General features: G+C 41.2%; 1 pseudogene across 1 annotated transcript; it reads right to left on the bottom strand.

Annotated features, from left to right (window-relative positions):
* Positions 1-6,420: 6,420 nt before the first annotated feature.
* On the bottom strand, positions 6,421-8,005 carry LOC308530657 (ATP synthase subunit alpha, mitochondrial-like; annotated as a pseudogene). The gene has a single exon. The product of its transcript is annotated as an ATP synthase subunit alpha, mitochondrial-like (transcript).
* Between the last annotated feature and the right edge of the window lie 858 nt (positions 8,006-8,863).

Genomic DNA, 8,863 nt, shown 5'->3' with positions numbered 1-8,863 from the left:
TTTGTTACTAATGTTGTGGCCCCACCCCATAACAAAGAAACAGAATTTCCGGAGGATGAGGCCCAGAAATCAGGATTTTAAAAAGATTCCCAGGTGATTCTAATGTGCAGCCAAGGTTGAGAACCACTGCCATAGAAGGAGGAGGGGGGAAGTTTTTACCACCCATGGAAATTCTTCAACCCCTTTTTCCCTGTAGCTTTTTATTTTCTAAATGTACAGGTTCTCATACATTTAAAAAACCTTGTCCTTTAACCTTTTATAATTAGCATCTTACTTCCCTTCTATTTTCTGCTGCCAAATACTTGAATAAAAGATCTAAAACTACTTTCATTTCTTCATCAACCTCCTAAACCAGGCGTGGGCAAACTACGGCCCGCGGGCCGGGTCCGGCCCGTTTGAAATGAATAAAACTATTCAAAAAAAAGACCGTACCCTTTTATGTAATGATGTTTACTTTGAATTTATATTAGTTCACACAAACACTCCATCCATGCTTTTGTTCCGGCCCTCCGGTCCAGTTTAAGAACCCATTGTGGCCCTCAAGTAAAAAAGTTTGCCCACCCCTGTAACCCTTGGCTTTTATCCCCATGAGTAATACCACTTTCCAGGCACCAGTGGTCTCTCTGAAGACAGTAAAACATTGCACATCTTGAATAAGCGCCTTGGTCCCAACTAACTCTACGTAAACATAATTGTGTTTGATTGTTTGTCATCTTTATAAACTCTGAAGAACTGAACATTCTCTTAGTTCTCCAAGTTCTCTGATCACTTCCTTTTCATACGCTAGTTTCTTTTGGACTTCCTGATCCAAAGTATTTTTTTAGAGCCTAGTTCCTTACCATCTGCTAACCCATACAGGCTCCGAGTTCATTTACAAATAACCTTTAGACAACATGCTTACCCTCAAGCAGCTTATTATCTCATTAGGGAGACAAGCTTACTATGTGAAGCTAAAACACAAGTCAGCATTTAAATCAATATGAGATCTATGGGGAACTTTCATGGCCATTTACATAAAGGAAGGAAGGAAGGAGGAATGGATGGATAGATGGATGGGCGGGTGAGTTGTGACTAATTGCCAGATCAGTGCTGGAAAACTTAAGGAAGATTGTAGGAAAGCGCATGAAAGAGATTTAAATTGATCTTGAAGACAGAATAGAACAGAGTAATAGACTGAGAAGAGACCTTACAGGTAAAGGAAACAGAATAAGCAAACCTTTGGGAAAATAATAGTAATAGATGTTTCTGAAGGTCTCTCATCTATAATTTTTCTCATCTGTACAATGGGGTTGAGAGTAGAAATCACTTTATAGGATTTTTAAGTGAGTTATTAGTTATAAAATGTTTTTTTGTAGTACCAGGCACAGAATAAACATTCAATAAGTGTTCCACTATAATGATTCTATTTGAAGGAAATAAGACCTAAAACATCTATTTACAATAAAGCATACCAAACAGCTAGCTGCTAATATTAAAGTGTATGTAGTTGTATTATTTATTGCTCTGAGGATATTTGAAAAGTGCTGAAGCATTTTAGGAAACAAGAGGCTACTTTAAAAAGACCATGTTCTTACCTGTTGATGCTTACCTTCAATAATTTAAAGTATGTATTATTTAAAAATGCTGTTCATGTAGTAACCTTTACTATGATAAATTTGGGTATTAGCTGCTTCTGAACTTTTGAACCTGTTGTGGCATTGAATCCACAACCAATACAGAAATGTTTCCTGTCATTTTATAATTCATGAAGTTAAATAACTCCTGCTTGCTCTGGTTATTGAGGGAAAAGGTATTGAACTTGTAGGCCTGAACTCAAAATGGATCTTTCATACACCTAGAAAATGTTGATTAGTGAACGCTCTGTTGTATATCTTCTTGGGCTATCACTGAGGGAGATTTATACTGTGGCTCAGGCCTGCCCTCTGATTTGAGGCTTCAGCTATTTACTCGGGCCTATTTTCTTCCTGTTACATCATTTTTTCCCCCTAGATTACCTCTCCCACAATGAATGCAACACATGTACTAGTACATGCAAATCACACAAAAAAATTGTATTTTCTCAATTAGACTATTTTTTATTCCAAAAGTTCCTGAAATCTCACTTAGCATTAATGTATTCATTCAACACATACTCTATAACAGGCATGGTGTTAGGTGGTAAAAATATAAGCACACCATAACATTATTTCTACTTTCCAGGACGCGCTGTTTTGTGTGGCAGAGACAGAGGGAAAAATTAGTTGACATGGTTCACTGCCAGAGCACAGACTGAAACTACACCAGAGAAGCCAGGGAAGACTCAGGAAGGGTTGGCATTGAGCAGAGGCTGAGGGGTGGCAGGTGGAGAGAGACATTATGTAAGGCTGGTAAGGAAGGATGGCACCTTCAGGGAGGTGAGGAAAACAGTGGAAAGAAATGGGGTTGTAAAATGGGTAGGGATGGGATTGGGGGAGGCACATTGTAGGGGCCTTATACACTTAGCCAAGAAACTTGGAATTTTATAAGAGATTTATTATGCCCTAGATCAGCGGTTCTCAACCTGTGGGTCGCGACCCCTTTGGTGGTCGAACGACCCTTTCACAGGGGTCGCCTAAGACCATCCTGCATATCAGATATTTACATTACGATTCATAACAGTAGCAACATTACAGTTATGAAGTAGCAACAAAAATAATTTTATGGTTGGGTCACAATATGCGGAACTGTATTTAAAGGGCCAGAAGGTTGAGAACCACTACCCTAGATGGTTTGGCTCAGTGGATAGAGCATCGGCCTGTGGACTGAAGGGTCCTATGTTTGATTCCGGTCAAGGGCACATGCCCTGGTTGTGGGCTTGATCCCCAGTGGGGGGTGTCCAGGAGGCAGCCGATCAATGATTCTCTCTCATCATTGAAGTTTCTATCTCTCTCTCCCTCTCCCTTTCTCTCTGAAAACAATAAAAGTATATTTTTTAAAAAGAGAGATTTATTACATAGTTTTGCAAACTGCTTTTTTCTTCTGTACAAACTACTACTTTTTATGCTTTGATAATTCTATCACTATACTTATTACACTCATTCTTCAGATACTCTACTTCTTAAATTGTATCTATATATATAAAAGCCTAAGGGACCAAATGACCAATTGACTGGTCTACCGGTTGCTATGATGTGCACTGACCTCCAGAGGGCAGGTGCTCAATGCAGGAGCTGTCCCCTGGTGGTCAGTGTGCTCCCACAGTGGGAGTGCCACTCAGCTGACAGACAGGCGCCAGACGCCAGGCTCATGGCTGGTGAGTGCAGCTGCTGGGGTGGGAGCCTCTCCTACCTCCAAGGCAGCACTACCAAGCAGCAGTGACGGACAGGCCACAGTGGGCCAGGCTGAGCGGGAGTGGCGCAGTGCCCGGCCCGGGGTTCAGGCTCCTCACTGGCTGCCTGCCACTTTGCGCACTACTACATCCCTCAGGGGATGTTGGATTGCTGGTAGTCTGACATCCCCCAAGGGGACCCAGATTGCAAGAGGGTACAGGCCAGACTGAGGGACCCCATCGGTGCATGAACCCATGCACTGGGCCTCTAGTATAGTATAAATGTGAATTTTTAAAAATATGTTTATGCTTTTTTTTTTCTTTTAAGGTATAATTGACATACAACATGTATTAGTTTCAGGTGTACAACATAGTGATTCACTTATGCTTTTGTTTATTCCATTATTATCCTTTAAGAGAGTTTAATCAGCAAAGTGTGATCAAACTTGAATAACATTCCATTTCCTTCATAAACTATTAGGGAAATTCTATAATCTCTTTGACCTCTACTTGAGCACTGAATGTTATTATAACCAGAAAAATGTGTTTATAAGTAAAAACAGAGATTCCGTTAACTTATCTTCATGAATGTTCTAATCTCTCTCCACTTAAACCCATCTTATCTTTATGACTCTTTTTATCTAGCCAAGTAATAATTGTGTTTTCAATTCTAATGTTTCTCATTATTCCCATTTCCCAAGCCCTTCTCAGACTTCACTCCGCATTCAGCTATTTAAATTGTGCCCATCTCTTTAGTAATGTACGCTTCCCTGAGTACCCATGCTGTGGTAGGCACAGCTGGGTTCTGAAGTACTAAAGTCAACAAGGCTAGTCCTGCCTTCCAGTATCTTATGGTATAGTGGGCAAGGGACATGGAGGAAGTGGTGCCATGAGACAGACGTCTACATATGAGGAGAGGTATCTGGGTTACAAAGCTGAGTCACCTTAGAAGGAGACTTTTGAGCTGAGTTTTAAAGGATGGCTTAATAAATGCTGAGGACACACAGAATGATAGTGACCATTTTGTGAGGTTATAGGTGAAAGAAAAACTGAATTTTAGTTCTTATATGTGTTACATAGACTAAAAGGAAGAAGGAAGAGGCCTTTCATCACATTTAATTTTTAAAAAAAAAAAACTCTAATGTTTATATGGGCCTAGTATTTTTTTTCCCTCTCTGGTATTTTTCAAGCATTTATTGTATGCCAGGTGCTAGACTAAGTTCTTTGTATACACAAAGTCATTTAATCTTCACATAATCCTATCTAATGGATATTAACAGTATTTCTCATGAGAAAACAGGGGCTCTGTTACATCAGGAATGTTTACCAGGGCTCGCTGGTTTGGCTCAGTGGATAGAGTGTTGGCCTGTAGACAGAAGAGTCCCGGGTTCGATTCCAGTCAACGGCACATGCCCAGATTGCACAGGCTGGATCCCCAGTAGGGAGCATGCAGGAGGCAGCAGATCAATGATTCTCTCTTATCATTGATGTTTCTCCCTCTCTCCCTCTCCCTTCCTCTATTTAATCAATAAAAATATATTTTTTAAAAAGAATGTTTACCATGGGCTTATGGCCAGCAAGTGGCAGAATTGGGATCTCTGCTGAAGAGTTATTTTTAAACACCTTTCTTTAATCCTAGCCAACTACCTTTCGGTTTACTTATAGCATTTGCCATTTTCTCTGAGACTTTTCAATCTTTAACTTACCATTGTGCCCTTATATCTGCAAATCTTCACTATCTAAAGAACAGAAATTTATAAAATCAGAGCTTCATTATTTTATTTTATTATCTTGAGGAGTCATTAACTATTCAAGAAGGTAAATTTATTTTAAATCACTAAATACATAAAATGGACTGAGTATGTACAATATATCATGCATACATATAGGAGAAAAGTAGTAAGAAATTCATTTAATAACAAATGAAGCAATTTTCAAGTTACTTGGCGCCTAAGGATGGAGAAAGTGATGAAAGATGAGCTTGCCTCCCAACTGAACACCATGGGACACCCAGGTGAGAGCCCTGCCTGCTCCTTGGTTGGATGCCACCTCCTTGGCAGGAAACTGGGCTATGTGACTGAAAATCCTAGAGGAGCAGGTTTTGTTGGAAAGCCCATATTTAGCACTTCTCAGCATATGCTTCAGCTACCAGTGCTGCGAGTCCATTTGAATCATACTGAGAATGAGTTTTGGGCAATGCTGCACTTTTATTCCCATGGCCAAACTTAGAGCTACATATGCATGTTTTGGAAGAGAAGAGTGCATTGCAGGGGGACCAAAGGCAGGGACAGGGATTTGGGATTCAGGGCATGGCCCCAAGATATAAAGTTATGTGTGAATCTAAGAAAGCATCATATTAAAAAAATAAACTTACAAAAGACATTCATAAACAATTATTATTGGCATTACTACATAGATCAACAGCTCTGGCTCTTTAGATACTTGCCCTTAATTCACTTATTCTACTCTTGTAAGCCCCAACTCTCTCCTGGGATGCTATGACTAGGACTCTGCAAATTAGATTTCTTATTTGTTAAGTTTTGCTAATAAGGGATCCTGGAGGAGGTTTGAGGTAGGAGGATCGGGAAAGGAATGTCAATGTCTTGGTTTTATTTGATAGACAGCACACCCTCACAGGTACCAGCTGTGTCCAGGTGGTAACCTTTCCCCTGTGGCTGAGCCCCAGCTCTGCGGGCCCCTCCTACAAGCTCTTAAATTGGGCAGCATTTCCTCTTTAGAGCAAAAACTCTAATGTATAGTGTCCCTACCTCCAGTGTCCCTTCTGGGGTCAGTAGGTGCCACCTGCAACCATTATCTCTGGGTTACATCAGTGATTCCCCTTTTCTTTTTGCTGCCTTCCAAAATCTGTGCAACTGTATCCCATATTAAATATTTCTGGTGAAATATCTAGTGTGGTGTCTATTTTTTTTACCACCAAGCAATATGGAACCTTTATTTTTAAGGTGATTCTGTACATCTGGAGCATGAGAGTAAACCTTTTACAAAAGGAACTGAGTACTAGAAGAAACAATGACAAAACCAAGCTGGTATTTGGTGTGAATCCATAGGAGTGGAAGCTTCAAATCCAGCCAAAAAGTTTGTTACAATTTTTTTTTTTCAGTTTTGCATCTGACTGTTCTGAGATCTTTCAGTCAGTCCTGATATTACCCAACAGGGTTTGGTGTTGGCTGATAACATGAGACAAGAAAGCACTCTCAAACTTTGTGATCTTGCTGGGCTCCAGTTTATCAAGATACCTTCTTACACCGGCATAAATAACAGCCACTTGCTCTTCAGTAGCCATGGGAGAATACTGTCCTTGCTTCAGCAATTCAGTCAGATGTACACCACGACTCAATAGTTGTTGAGTGGCAGCATCAAGATCAGAATTGAACTGAGCAAAAACAGCAACCTCATGATACTGAGCCAATTCCAGCTTCACGGGACCTGCCACCTGCTTCATGGCCCTGGTTTGGGCGGCAGATCCAACACGGGACACAGACAAACCAACGTTAATGGCAGGGCGAATACCTTTGTGGAACAATTCTGTTTCCAAGAAGATCTGTCCGTCAGTGATGGAAGTGATATTCATTGGAATGTAAGTAGACTCATCACCAGCTTGTGTTTCTATGACTGGTAAAGCAGTCGAAGAGCCACCACCAAAAGAATGGTTCACTTTGGCTGCTCTCTCAGGCAGACGGGAGTGTAGGTAGAACACATCACCAGGTGGTTGGCGCAGCAGCAAAGGCATCTGACGATAAGCAACAGCCTGTTTGGATAAGTCATCAAAGATGATCAAAGCATGTTCGCCATTATCCCTGAAATATTCTCCCGTGGAACAGCCAGATAAGGAGCCAGGTACTGAAGTGGGGCAGTATCAGAAGCGGTGGCTGAAACCACAATGGTGTACTTCATGGCATCTGCATCTGTAAGTCTCTTCACCAACTGGGCAACAGTGGATCTCTTCTGACCAATAGCAACATAGATACACCACAGCTTCTTCTTTTCATCAGTTCCATCACTGAAACGTTTCTGGTTAATGATTGTGCCAATAGCAATTGATGTTTTGCCAGTCCGCCGGTCACCAATAATCAGCTCACACTGACCACCACCAATGGGCACCAAGCTATCCACAGCCTTCATGGATGTCTGCATTGGTTCCCGCACAGAGATTCGAGGAATGATCCCAGTGGCTTTCAGGCACACTCACCTATGGATATTGGAACCAATTAGACCTTTCCCATCAATGGCATTACCAAGGGCATCTGCTGCACGACCCAACAGCTCCTCACCAACGGGAACATCCACAATGGCTCTTGTTACTTCACAACATCTCCTTCCTTAATTAGTTTATCATTTCCATACATGACAACACCAACATTGTCAGGTTCCAAGTTCAGAGACATACCCTTTAAGCCTGAAGAAAACTCTACCATTTCTTCAGCTTGAACATTCCTCAGCCCATGTACTCGGGCAATACCATCACCAATACTTAAGACACGCCCAGTCTCTTCAAGGTCAACAGAGGTATCAGCTCCAAAAATTCGCTCTTCAAGAATAGAGGACATCTCGTCAGTGCCAATCTTCCCGAAGACGAGTGTTAGAGGCATGGAGATTTCTTGTAGCAATGAAGGATGATCCCAAAGCATTTTTGGAGACCAGTCCGGCCCGCCGAGGGAGGGTGCAGGCTACAGCCCCACCGACATGCACGGGCAGCATCTTTGCAGCTCCTCAGAAGTTTCTCTGCAGCCGCAGCCTCGGACTGACTGGGATCTCTATTTTTCTGATTAGATACTGATAATATGCATCAGTAGTGAGTTTTAAAGAAAATTTCCTCTGCTTAAAAATCAATGAACTAAAGAAAACTATTCAGAAATATCAGGAAGATTTGGTCCATCTCTTTTAGATAATTGGTGTTAACCTATACATACTAGATAGAGAGAAAAATAGAATATAATGTTACATATATATCCTATATAATAAAAGCCTAATATGCTAAGTGTCTGGTCGTCCAGTCAGCCATTCAACCAACCAAAACTTAATATGCTAATGATATGCTAAGGTTACTCAACTGCTCACTATGACATGCACTGACCACCAAGGGGAAGACACTCCAACCAGTAGGTTAGCTTGCTACTGGGGTCCAGCCAATCAGGATTGAGTGAGATGGGCCAGACATGCCCTGGATCCCTCCTGCTGTCCCTCCATCGCTCCTAAGCTGGCCAACCTCCCACATTCCTTCCCAGCCCTGATCATGCACTGGTGGGGTCCCTTGGCCTGGCCTGTGCCCTCTTGCAATCTGGGCTGAGGACTCCCTTCCTCCATGCCCCATGCATGAATTTTGTGTATCAGGCTATATATATATATATATATATATATATATATATATATATATATATAATTTCAAGTAATCTTTATTTAGTGCTTTACAGCTGATAGATAATTTCTTTTTAACATCTGTTGTTAAAATATTAAAATCAAGCCCTTCCAGATAGAATCTGCTATGATTATTATTTTATGTGGAGTAAAAGTTAAACTTCCTGAGAACAGGTTAATTTATTTGTGACAAAGGTGAAT

This window comes from Myotis nattereri (assembly GCF_964212035.1).
Source record: "Myotis nattereri genome assembly, chromosome: 1".
In the NCBI taxonomy this organism is placed as follows: domain Eukaryota; kingdom Metazoa; phylum Chordata; class Mammalia; order Chiroptera; family Vespertilionidae; genus Myotis; species Myotis nattereri.
Note: the sequence above shows the minus strand (reverse complement) of the source record. Positions and strands in the feature narration are given on the sequence as shown.